Raw genomic sequence first — 12,711 nt, forward strand, 5'->3', positions numbered from 1 at the left:
TGTCCAGACTGCACCCTCTGCAGCATGCAGACCCCTACCTACCGGATTTAGGTCACAGAGTCTGCTCTCCTTACTCCGTGGCTGGCTCTGGGCCTCTGTTATCCACGTCAAAAGCACTCTGAAGTATGAAGGCTGGTTATCTTGTAGATGGATCACTCTACTCTGGGTTTAAAGGTGCTTTTTGGCCACACTCTGGAACTGTCTGCTGCCCTGGCCCTTCCAACTCCCCACAGTGCATTCAAGGTTGCCCATGTTCCAGCCAGCTTGTGCCCAAAAGCTAGGAGCGGGGAGAGATGCTTGCAGACCAGGGTCATCAGGGCAGGGGCTGGCAGGATGATGTGGGGTCCACAAAAGGCTCTGTGATTTTATCTGAAGTGGAGCCATGTTTAACTCCAAGGTCCTGTGCTCTGTGTTGCTTGTAAGCTACAATTCCCTGGTCTTTTTTTGTCCTTTCACATTTGCGATAAAAGCAGACCAGGAAAAAGCAGTGAAGCCTTCCAAAGTGACCTGTGCATGCGCTGCCAGGAGAGCAGGGCAGTGCACGTCCCAGGCCAGGCCTCCCGTGCTGCAGACATATGCTAGCTTGACAGTTGTAGGCCACATGTACACTTCAGGTCTTCCCTGAGCTCTTAGATTCGTGTGACTGAAGGCAAGTTTGTGGACTATATTCACAGTTTACAGTCACTGCCTCACCCTGACTCTGTGCAGCAGTTGTGCTGCTGTTTATTCTGGGCATACTTGTCCTCTGTGAAGTGGAAAATGGATTCCTCGCATGAGCACTGGGTTTTAGGAAGCGTAGTTTCTCAGCCTTTGGGCTTAGCAGTCAGCTGTGGCACCTCTTGTCATGTGGCTGTGTCACACTTGAAAGGTTGGGATACCACATGAAGCACAGCTGCCTCCAGTCCCCAGAGCCTTCCTTCCCGCAGCCTGACTTCCCCCTCCTCACCTGCAGAAGAAGATGCCCAGATGCCTCTCACAGAGCTACCTGAGTGCGCCACGGCTCCGTGGACAGGTCTGGCTTATCCACAGTCAAAACCACTTTCTGTTGGTGATGTTATTCATGGAAGTTACTTAGCTTCCTCCATAAATCTGACTCCTAGAAAGAAAATGTTTGGTTTTCAGCTAATGTTGATTTTTGAGAAAATATAAATGAAATCCAGACACACTTTTATCCTTCTTGGGATACATATTTGTTTAAAAAAAAAAAAGCTGAAACTTAAAATGGGATGAAAGATCTCGGCATGGGATGGTCAGAGAGAAGGGTAGATGAGAAGAGACAGGTGTCGGGCGGTGAGGGGAAGGGGTGCACACAGTCCTGATGGGCGACTCTCTTTTCTCGTGGGCTTCTGCCAACAGCTGACTGTACAGAGAGCCTCCGTGTAGACTCCCCGCTGCCGGCCAGCCTTGGCTGAAGCCAGCTGTTGTGTCCACAAAGCCTCCAGTTAGGATTCTCACCCCAGCTGTTGTGGGGAACAGGTTTGCCCTTTCCAGGCACGCTGTAGGTCACTTGTGGGTTTTCTGCGGAACCGGCCAACAGCCCATCTGCTCTGGCTTCTCACTCACCCAGAGAGGCCCAGTCCTCTCCTTGCCCACTGGCAACCCCCAGTTCCTGGGGATTCTGTCTCCCCTGAACCTTCCAGAAGGCCTACTGGCTTAGAATCAGGCCCCTGCCTGGTTACTCCGGCTGCCCTTCTGCTTGATTAGAGCAAGGCTCTCCCACAGGCTGGATGGTGTGCAAGTCTGCACTGAGCATGAGGAGAGCCATGTGGCAAGGGAGAGGGCTTCTGGGGTCACCGAAAAGTCCGATAGCCTGAACAGTACCTGCAGTCTTTAAAAATGTCTTTAGCTAAAGGAATATAAAAAAGAAAGGTGTCGGGCCGTGAGGGGAAGGGTGCACACACAGTCCTGATGGTGACTCTCTTCTCTCGTGGGCTTAACCCAGTCCCTGGGCTGGTAGGAGAGCTTAGTGGGTGATGTTTACCATGCAAACCTGACAACCAGAGTTTGATACCAGAACCCATGTCAACTTGAAAGGACAGACAAGACTCCATAAAGTTGTCCTGTCACCTCTACACGTATACACCCATCTACACATTGTATATGCACACACACACACACACACACACACACACACACACACACGGTAAAGACATTTAAAAATTGCAAATTTGGTGGATGTTTTCTCTAATTTTTCAAGGTATGATTTTACTGTATAGCTCAAGATGACCTTGAATTTTTGGTCCTCTTACCTTCCAAAGTCCTGGGAGAGATCTACTCTCTTAACTGAATTTTTAGTGCATAGTAAATTGATGGTTTTGTTTTGAAACAGCTCTTTGTTGCTCAAACTTCCTGGAGTGAAGCTTCTAGTTCTCTCTGGCCTTCAGCCTATGGTGACGCCCCTGCCCTTCTATTAGCCCTTGGGTTATAGGCCTGGGCTGCAACGCTGATTCCATAGTACTAAGTTATCTAGAAGAACTGAGATGTTACACATGTGGATCAGCAGGCCTCATTCCCTCCTCTTCATGCCCTTGACAGTCACCACGTTGACCTGAGTCTGACTGCTTTAAAGACTTTATGTAAGCCAGGTGGTGGTGGTGCACGCCTGTAACCCCAGCACTCTGGGAGGCAGAGGCAGGCGAATTTCTGAGTTCAAGGCCAGCCTGGTCTACAAGAGTGAGTTCCAGGACAGCCAGGGCTATACAGAGAAATCCTGTCTCGGAAAAAAAAAACCAAATCCAACCCCCCACCTCCCCCCAAAAAAGACTTTATGTAAGTGGTACCAGACAGCGTTTGTGCATCTGTGACTGGCTTACTTAACTGAGCACAATGTCTTCAAGGTTTGTCCCTGTTGGTTACATATTGCAGATTTGCATTTCTTCCTATGACTGATTCGTTGAACATGTGTAATGCGTCACACTGTCTTTTCACTCATCCATCTATGAGAATTTAAGTTCCTGGAGCTTTGTGGGTAATGCCGTGATGAGCATGGCAAGCATACCTCCATGAGATCCCACTGCAGGGCTAAGGACAGTGTAGAGTCTTAGAGAACTTGCCTAGCACGTACAAGGTGCAGTTTCAAGTACGACAAAATAAAGGGAAGCCCAGCTGGGGATAGCTGGATCATACGCTAATTCTGTTTTTGATTTTTGAAAGTCTCTCTATACTGCTTCTATAGAAATAGTTGCATTGTGCTCTTCAAGATGTCCTCCCTCCCTTCCATCCTTCCATTCAAGAAACAGGGTCTCACCCCCAAGACAGTACAGGCTGTTGTCACTGCTTTCATTTGTTTGCTCAGCAGAACGTGACAAGAGCCTACTGCTAGAGATGACCATGCTCTTCAGTCACAGGACTTGGAGAAATCAAGTTGGCACTGATCAGGGGACTTCCTACCTGCTAGCTAGTTGTATGCTTAGCTTGTATACTAAGAGAAGGCATTCCAGTGGGCTGCTGGGTGGGTGGTGTGTGTAAGAAATCTTACCCATCTGTGAAACCTGAGAGCTGTAAGAATGATTAACATGCAAGGTGTGCCAGTGGTGGTCTGAGAGCTGTAGAGGTAACCAACCACATTCTGGTCAGATCTAAGGCCTGCTCCACAGGAGGAGGCATGTGTCCAACGCTGTGAATCTAGCCAAGCACCCATAGTAAAGAGCTCACAGACCCAAGGGGTGAACCTACTACGCTTATTCTGCTAAATGGACACAGTTATCAAACTGCCCTCTAGATCCTTCTCTCTCTACTCAGGCCCCATACTTGATTAGATAAGATTCTTTCTGCAGTGGAAGGTGGTTAATGCAGAAATTTACAACTGATCAAATGCAGACAGGGTCAGTGGAGGGCTCAACCACAAATAAGACATCTCTACCTCCTGCCCTCCCCACCCTCAAGACTCAGGGCTCATCCGAAAGAGCTTAAGAGACGGAGGTTGAGAAGGACTGAAGCAAAGCAGTGTCTTCTGGACGTGAAATGGTCACAACATCCATGGACTCTGCAGCTGCGGGTACCTACTGACCGGATCAATGCTGTGAACATTCCAGCAGGAGGGAGGGGGGCTCAGGAGTCCTCGCCCTAACTGAAGAGTCATGGACAGTCACTGGATTCCAGGGAGGGTGTGACCACCTGCCATGCTCTGGCGGATGGCACTATACCCAGGACAACATAGGTGTCGGAAACTGGGCTGGATGAGTTATTTAGAAAAACAAAACAGAATAAAACACACACACACACACACACAAAGTTGGGGGTGGATCTGGTCAGGAGTTACAGGGAGAAGAGACGGTGAAATGACTGAAATACACTGTATAGAATTTTTTAAACATTTTGTTTATTTATTATATGTAAGTACACTGCAGCTGTCTTCAGACACATCAGAAGAGGGCATCAGATCTTATTGCGGATGGTTGTGGGCTACCATGTGGTTGCTGGGATTTGAACTCATGACTTCTGGAAGAGCAGTCAGTGCTTTTAACCACTGAGTCATCTCTCCAGCCCAAGAGTTGATTTTTTAAAAAACGTGTTAGAGTTAAGAAAAAAAATAAAGAATTAGGGTCTCACTGTGTAGATCAGGTATCTAGATCTTGGCACCCTCCCTCCCCCACTTCACCCAATTGCTGGGATTTTAGGTTGTGGCACCAAGCTCACCTCAAGGCAGTCCTAATGATAGCTTGTTCTGACTAATTGCCAATATATTTTAAACAGTGTACAGGGAACCACAGAATCCCTGGCTCTCAAATCAATGACCTAGCGAGTGTGGGACTTTGTGAAGTCTGAGGTGGGGCCAAGTCATTGAGGTATTGCTATAGTTCCCCGTAGATTCTTGTGTTGCTCTGAGCTAGCACTGCCCCCCACCCCACTGCTCAATTTGAACAGGAAATAGGGTACACTTCATCTGCCAAGACAATGCTGGAACACTCTCAGCTAGGTGAAGGGTGACAGGAGGATGGGATGACTCTAGGGTACCCTCTAGCTACCATAGTGGACTGTGTAGGAAGCCAAGAGTCACTGGACAGAAGGCTGCTGCCTGCTGTTGGCTCACCCTGACGACTGTTAGCTGTAGGGAGTCAGGGCCACTCCTGCCTCTTAGCAGAGGTCAGTGGTGTGTCTCCTGTGTTTCTCCTTCTCGTCTGTCAGACTCAGGTGTGAGGGTCATCTTTTCAGTCAATCAAACAGCAGCATATATGTGAAAGAGTCTGACTTGGCCCAGGACACACGGAGACCCAAGTTCTCAGCACAAAGGAAACTTATTTGCTCCAGGGAGAGAGACAGGAAACAGAGGACAAGAGAGAAGGGAAAAGAAACATGGAAAGTGGGAGGGATATTTGCCCCAGAGGGACAAAGGGCAGCCTCTGGATAGACAAAAGCAGAAGTAGCCCTTGGCAGTTTATAAAGGGAAAGGGGAAACCCTGGTTAGGATGAGTTGGTTTGTTTTGATTGGGCGTGCCAGTTAGAGAAGCCAAAAGGGGGTTTTTGATTGCCGCACTTCAATACTTTGATAGCTGGACCTCAGTGGTCAGGTTCAGGAAGGGGAGGTGCCCGAATAATGGGCCAGACCTTGAGGGCTAGCTTTACTAATGTAATTTAGGTTAGATGTCAGGCAGTGGTGGCGCATGCCTTTAATCCCAGCACTTGGGAGGCAGAGGCAGGCGACTTTCTGAGGCTAGCCTGGTCTACAGAGTGAGTTCCAGGACAGTCAGGACTATATAGAAAAACCCTGTCTCATAAAACAAACAAACAAACAAAAGGTTAGCAAGGGGAGAAGAGCAAACGGCAAACATGTCCACCACATTTGCCATGTCCCAGCCTACTAGAGCCCTTCAATATGCAAGTCACTTTCCCATGCCCACCTTGCCTCCACCCACTACTTGTCTGCTAAGCTGGGGATCCCACCACTTGGATTCTTGGCAAGGCTGACTCTGTGCCCAGTACCACTGTGTGCATCTTGTAATCACCTCCCACTGGAGCTCTGCCCAGCTGACCTCCCTCCCTCCTCAACTGCCCTACAGCTGTGCTGGCCCCTAAGCGTGGACTGCTCTCTCTCAGCGGTCAGTGATTAGCTGTGGGACCTTTCCAGCTCTTTGCATCCCCATGTCCTACCCTGCCTTGCATACAGAGTTGAATGTTACCTCTGCCTTGAATTACATGTGGCTGAGACCTGTCCACCGAATTCCCTGTGGTCCCTTTCCCCAGTGTCCACTGTCAGATGTCTCTCCATACCATCTGTTCTGGAATCACCAGCTGTGTCTGCATTTTACTCAGGATCAGAAAAGAAGCCCACCGCCAGTCCACCAAAGCCTTGAACATACTTTATCATGTTGCGGCTTCAGAGTACAAAAAGGTAAACAGAAATTGAAACAAAGTATCCATTTGATAAATGTTGTTCCTGCTTGTGGATTAGACGAATCCTGGGACACCTATCCCCTTTGTTCTCCAGTTGAATTGTTTCTTTTTAAAGGATATTTTATTAAAAACTTACTAAAATATTAAATACAATTTTTTTTTTTTGGATTTGATTTTTTTGAGACAGGGTTTCTGCTGTCCTGGAACTCACTTTGTAGACCAGACTGGCCTCGAACTCAGAAATCCGCCTGCCTCTGCCTCCCAGAGTGCTGGGATTACAGGCGTGCGCCGCCGCCGCCGCCGCCGCCACCGCCACCACCCGGCTATTAAACACAATTTTAAATGAAAAAAAAATGTCATGCATAGTGCTATCACCCAGGTGCACCTGTTCCCTAATCACTTTTTTCCGACTTGCTACTTTTCTGTTTCTGTTTTCTATCTATTCGGGTGCTGTAATTATATGGTATATCATTAGATATAAGACACTGAACACAGCAGTTTCTCCTCCTTGCTTATTGCATGAACATGGTGTTTCTGTTGTCTTAGGGATTAGCAATTTATTTTATAAAGTTATTTATGCATTTTATGTATATGAGTGTATGCTACTCATACTTGTCCCCATCCCCTTTGCCTTTTACTCTGGGATCCCACCACTTGGATTCTTGGCAAGGCTGACATAACAAAAGACAGCATTAGACAGAAGTGAAGAGGTCAGCTCAGGAACTTTGGAACCTTCCACCTGACCCCCTCCCCCTCTACCCCCTCCTGGTCATGGAACACTTCCCTCTGGAAGGGAGAGGTTAATTAATATTCCTCAGACTAGAAGGGGGAGGGGGTATGACCATTTGGCTGCCTACAGACAAGGGAAGTCTTTGCCCCCTAAAGACCAATCAGTTTAAAAGTCACACTGTTCTGCCAATCACATCGTACCTAATGGCTTCTCCTCTGAAAACTATAGAAACTGACCAACTGGGCTGGGTGGGGTCACCACCTCTCCTCTGGTGCAGGACAACCCTAACATCGCAACAATAAATTCCTCTTGCTTTTTGCATTGATTCCCAGCTCTGAGTTGGTCACTCGGGGGGTCTTCAGTGAGTTAGAGCTTACAGAGTCTTACAAGAGGGCATCTGATCCCATTATTGATGGTTGTGAGCCATCATGGGGGTGATGGGAATCAAATTCAGGACCTCTGGAAGAGCAACCAGTACTCTTAACCACCGAGCCATCCCTCCAACTCCAGGATTAGCAATTTAAATGAGTTGATATTTATGTGTTCTGTGGTTGGGCCTTTCCATTTTTTGTTGGTAAGCAAACTCATATGTATAGATCTTTTTCTTCTTCCTTCCTTTCTTTCTTTCTTTCTTTCTTTCTTTCTTTCTTTCTTTCTTTCTTTCTTTCTTTCTTTCTTTCTTTCTTTCTTTTTTTGTTGGTTTTTCAAGACAGGGTTTCTCTGTGTAGCCTGGCTGTCCTGGAGCTCACTCTGTAGACCAGGCTGGCCTTGAACTCAGAAATGCTCTTTTTCTTTTTAAGATTTATTTTTATTTTCATTTATGTCCTTGTGTCTATGTGAGTATATGGTCTGTATACTCTCTCTCTCTCTCTCTCTCTGTGTGTGTGTGTGTGTGTGTGTGTGCACACGCGCAAAACCAGAAGAGGGCATTGGATTCCCTGGAGATGGAGTTACAGGCAGTTGTAAACTACAAAACGTGGATGCTAAGATGAAACTCAGCTGTCTGCTCCAGTCCCGAAGTTACTTTGACTCAGTAAATTTTCAGGGCCACCAATCAGTCACAGGTGGATATTGGCCTCTCCACTATAGTGCCACAGGTTAAGCACATTGTTCACACATGGCCAATCTATGGTTACTTTCTTCCTTCCTTATTATTTTTACCTCCTTGCTCCAGCCCCGCTCGCTCCGGCCCCTTCCTTGTTATTTTAAGACAGGGTTTTGCTATGTGGTTAAGACTGGTCTTGAACTTAATTTATTGTCCGGACTGACCTTAAATTGACAGTGATCCTGCTTCAAAATTTCTGAGGCTTTGGGCCTGTGCTACTACATTCTGAGCCACCAGCCTTTGGCATTGTGATATGACATTGGCATCTACAAACGAGTTAGACTGTTTCCATAACTCTCCTGGGCTGAAGGTTGGACACACCTGTATGTAAGTCTCTGAACCTGCTTCCCCAATATAGTTAATTCCTCTTAAAACATGGACTTTTAAGTTATTGTCCCACACGCCCACATGCTGTGCTGTGGGAGAGACTTCCCGGGCCCCACAGGCTTTTCATCTGGAGACACCCCCTCGCCCCCATGAGCTTCAGTTACTTTCAGAGTCACTGTCCAGCCACGGGAGTGCTGCCCCAGGAAAAGCTCCATCATCGTCCCACTCGGCCTCCGGCCCATCCTGCTTAGCATCTCTTAACAAAGAGGAGGTGGGGGTGGGGGAGTCACAGGGCAGGCAAGTAGAGAGTATAAACTGATAATAACAAACAAATAACAAGTGAGCAAAGACCCCGGTGCTGGCTATAGCACCGCTGTGGTTCTGTGGCGCCCTATCTGGCTGGATTTTTTTTTTTTTTTGGCTACTTTATTGGTTTTTTTTATATCCACCACCCTTTTCCTCCCTAATTCCTTCTGATTCCCCTCCCCCATACATGGTAGGAGAGAAGGAAGGGTAGAGGGGGAGGGGTGTTGATCTTGTTGGACTACTTCCTGCCGGTTACGGGTGTGGAAGTTCCTTGGGGCAAGTCCAATCTTTGTAGTCAGGATTTCCAATTTCTTCTTCTAGCGCTTAAGACCACTTGACCAACCCCAGTAACCGGAGCCAGCAGCAGCCTCTCAGGGCTCTGGCATTTTTATACCCTCTCAAGAGTCCCCAGAATTCCAAACAGAAGCTCTTCAGCTGCAGAATCTCCCCTGCCAGAGCACACTCAGAGCAGCTGCTGTGGCCAGTTGGAAGCAGCACCATGTATTCCACACCTGGGATTAAAACAACACTCACATAACTGGGCTTCGAGGAACCCAGATCCTCACTACAACCCCCGAGAACCCAGCTGTGGACCCAGAGAAGACTAGAAGGCAACTGAGAAATGGAGCAGTTTTAATTGGAGGTGTGGTAAATTCCACTTGATTCTTCCATTCGATTTAAATTTCTTACAAACCTATAGGTGTGACGGCACACATCTTTAATCCCAGCACTTGAGAGGCAGAGGAGGATGGATCTCTGTGAGTCTGAGGGCAGCCTGGTCTACATAGTAGATTCCAGGACAACCAGAGATGTATACTAACAACTCTGTCTCAAAGAAAAACAAACAAAAACAAAAGACAAAAAAACAAACAAAAAAGAAATGTCTGTTGGGTCTAGGGACCAAGGTGCATATTTTACATATCAAAGCAGACCTGTCCTTCAGATTCTCCCAGCATCCCTCAGTCCCTACCAAGCATACCCTGCCCCCAACCCTGAACTCTCCAGTCCAGGGCTGGGGCTGGTCTCCCCTTCCCCCAGAGGTTCCTCCCTATATAATCTGGACTTTTTGGTCTTTGCTTCTCTCTCTCTCTCTCTCTCTCTCTCTCTCTCTCTCTCTCTCTCTCTCTCTCTCTCTCTCTCTCTCTGTGTGTGTGTGCTGTTTCTCTTCCCCTCCCCTTTTCTTGCCCCATGGTGACCTCCCTGGCCTCCTTATTTCACCGATGGAGACATATCTTATCAGAGCTTTTCAAGGTGCAGTTGAAAACATGCAATTCACACACATGGAGCTAATCTGTGTCCAAATAAAGAGAGGCCTGGAGCCTGTGTGTATTGACTAGGGGATCTGGAGCCTCCACCCCTAATCATTTCATCTCCAGCCTAGATCCCCTCTTGAGGAACGAGACAACACTTACCTAGCAGGCTAGTTGTGCAGATAAACTGGACTATGTTTTGTAGTGGTTTTGTAATGTCTGGGAGTCATCCTAAATTTGGCTCCGGGCAAATCTTGTGCTTGGCCCCACCTACGTAGCCGCGGAGGCTAGGGAGCCATGGAGAAACCTGTCCATCCATGCAAAGATTGCTTTTGGCTTCCCAGTGAATGTGGCATTTGCTTAGGCTATGAATATGTATTGGCCACCTGCTAAGAGTGGCATTCTGAAAAGGTGACCAGTCTTTCCGAGGGAACAAGAGGTGGGTTCACAAATCCAGAGAGTTGGAGGACAGGCAGGAAGCCCAATTTTAACTGATGGAGACACTGTCTGGAACAACAGGCTCCCTCCATAACCCTCTTCAGAGCTGTGCCTCAGAAAACAGAGAAACCAGGGCAGTCAGGGAGTGTCCCCAGACCCATGGAGTAGAAAACCACCCAGCCCTTTGTAAGGGAGGAGCCAGGCTGCAGTAGCACCAGGGAAGAGCAGAAGGCATCTATCTCCAGGGAAGAGCTGCATGGATGGTTCTGGATGATTGAGGTGAGGCAGCCAGGAAAAGAAGTGGGGTGAGATAGGGTCGTTGCAAACCTAGCTGAGGGGACAGGGTGGTTCGTGTGTCAGCACACCCAAGATGGCCTCAGGAAGGGATTGGTACAACTTTCCCACCCACAGCCAGAGCTTTGAGTGTGGGTGGACCCTACTTAATGCTTCCTGTGTGGCGGGCCCAGTGAAGGCCAGGCCCAGAACTAGTGAATCAAGGGCTTCGTGTCCTCCGGAGAGGTTAAAAAGCTCACCCTCTCTCCGAGACCTCACGCCTATGCCTTCCCAGCTAATGTCTCCTCTCTTCCACTGCCTACCGGGGAGGGGCTGAACTCAGACGGGGGTGGGGGTGGGTGGGGAATGTCCGAGGCAGATGACCTCTCCTCACCCAGAGCTCTAGGCAGGGATGGCACAGGACACAGGTCCACCTGCGCTCTCCTGCCCCCTAATGGACACCCCGTCTTAGTGGCACAGGACTGGACCTGTCTTCACAGTCAGAACTTGGCATCTATTCATTCCCATGGGCCTGAAATCTCTGCTGAGCAGCAGCAGACCCCCAGAGCCCTAGAGCTGTGCTGTCCATGTGGCAACCATGAACGCCATGACACCTGAAGAGTAATGAATGCAGTCGGTGTAAAACACGGTTTATGTCAAAGACTTAGTATTTTAAAAAAGTAAAATGGGGGTGCGGTGGTGTTGCCGGTAGAGATAGCTCAGCGGCGGTTAAGAGCACTGCCTGTTTTTGCAGAGAACCCAGGTTTGATTCTCAGAACCCACACAGCTGCCAGAACCATGTATAATTCCAGTTCCAGGGGATCCAACACCCTCCTCTGGCCTCCTTGAGCACCTGCACACAAGTGACTAACATACATCCAGGTAAAACACTCACATACATAAAAAAAAAGTTTATATTTGCCTTTTTTTGTTTTGTTTTGGGGTTTGTTGTTGTTTTGATTTTTGGTTTTTGGATGGTTTTTCTCTAAGTCTTCCTGGAACTTGCTCTGTAAACCAGGCTGGCCTTGAATTCACAGAGATCTGCCTGCCTCTGCCTCCAGAGTACTGGAGCTAAAGCCATGCACCTATTTTTTTTTTAAACAGATATATTTAGCTGGCATATGCCTTTAACCCCAGCACTGGTGTATATAGCCAGTCAAGGACAGCCAGAGCTATTACACAGAGAAGTCCTGTCTTGAAAACCAAAAAATAAAATAAAATATAGTGACCATTTTGATATTGACTGTACACTGAACTGCTAATGTTTTGGATAAGTTATGGTAAACAAAATATCATTAAAGTCTAGTTCATCTGCTTCTCTTTGCTCCTAATATGTCTGCCAGAAAGCTTTTCCATTCTTTCCAGGCTGACTTCTGCTTCTGTTAGGGAGTGCTCTTCTAGATCATCAGATCCTGGACATTCAGATCACAAAGACAAGCAATGTCTCCACATCACTGCTTCCAACTCTCTATTTGGTACTTTGAAAAATACTGTCATACTGGCCTGGCAGTGCATGCATAAGCCCAGCTCTCAAAGACAGGAAAGATCAGAAATGCAGGTCAGTCTTAGGCTACCCGCACTACTTTAAAGCCAGACTGGATATGACCAAGCCAGCTCAGTCAGTCAACTGGTTCTCCAGGGCAGGAGCATAATTAAAAAGAAAAAAAGATAATTAACACTATAGCATGACACCAGACAGTTCTGGGGCTGAGTCAGGTTTATTTTTTCCCAATCTGCTTTTATTCCACTTTAATTACTGCAAGTAATAGAGTCAGTTCTAGGTTAAAGACCAAGCAAGACAATACACACAAATAGTCAAGGAACAAGCAAGGCAGTAAACTCCAGTGATAAATATTTCTAGGGGCTTATTGGAGCCTACTTCCCTGTCCTAGCCCAAAGTCATATTTTTGCCTAAAGCCTGCTTCTTAGTTCTAGCCCCAAATCAGATT

This window comes from Apodemus sylvaticus, chromosome 11 (genome assembly GCF_947179515.1).
Source record: "Apodemus sylvaticus chromosome 11, mApoSyl1.1, whole genome shotgun sequence".
NCBI lineage: Eukaryota > Metazoa > Chordata > Mammalia > Rodentia > Muridae > Apodemus > Apodemus sylvaticus.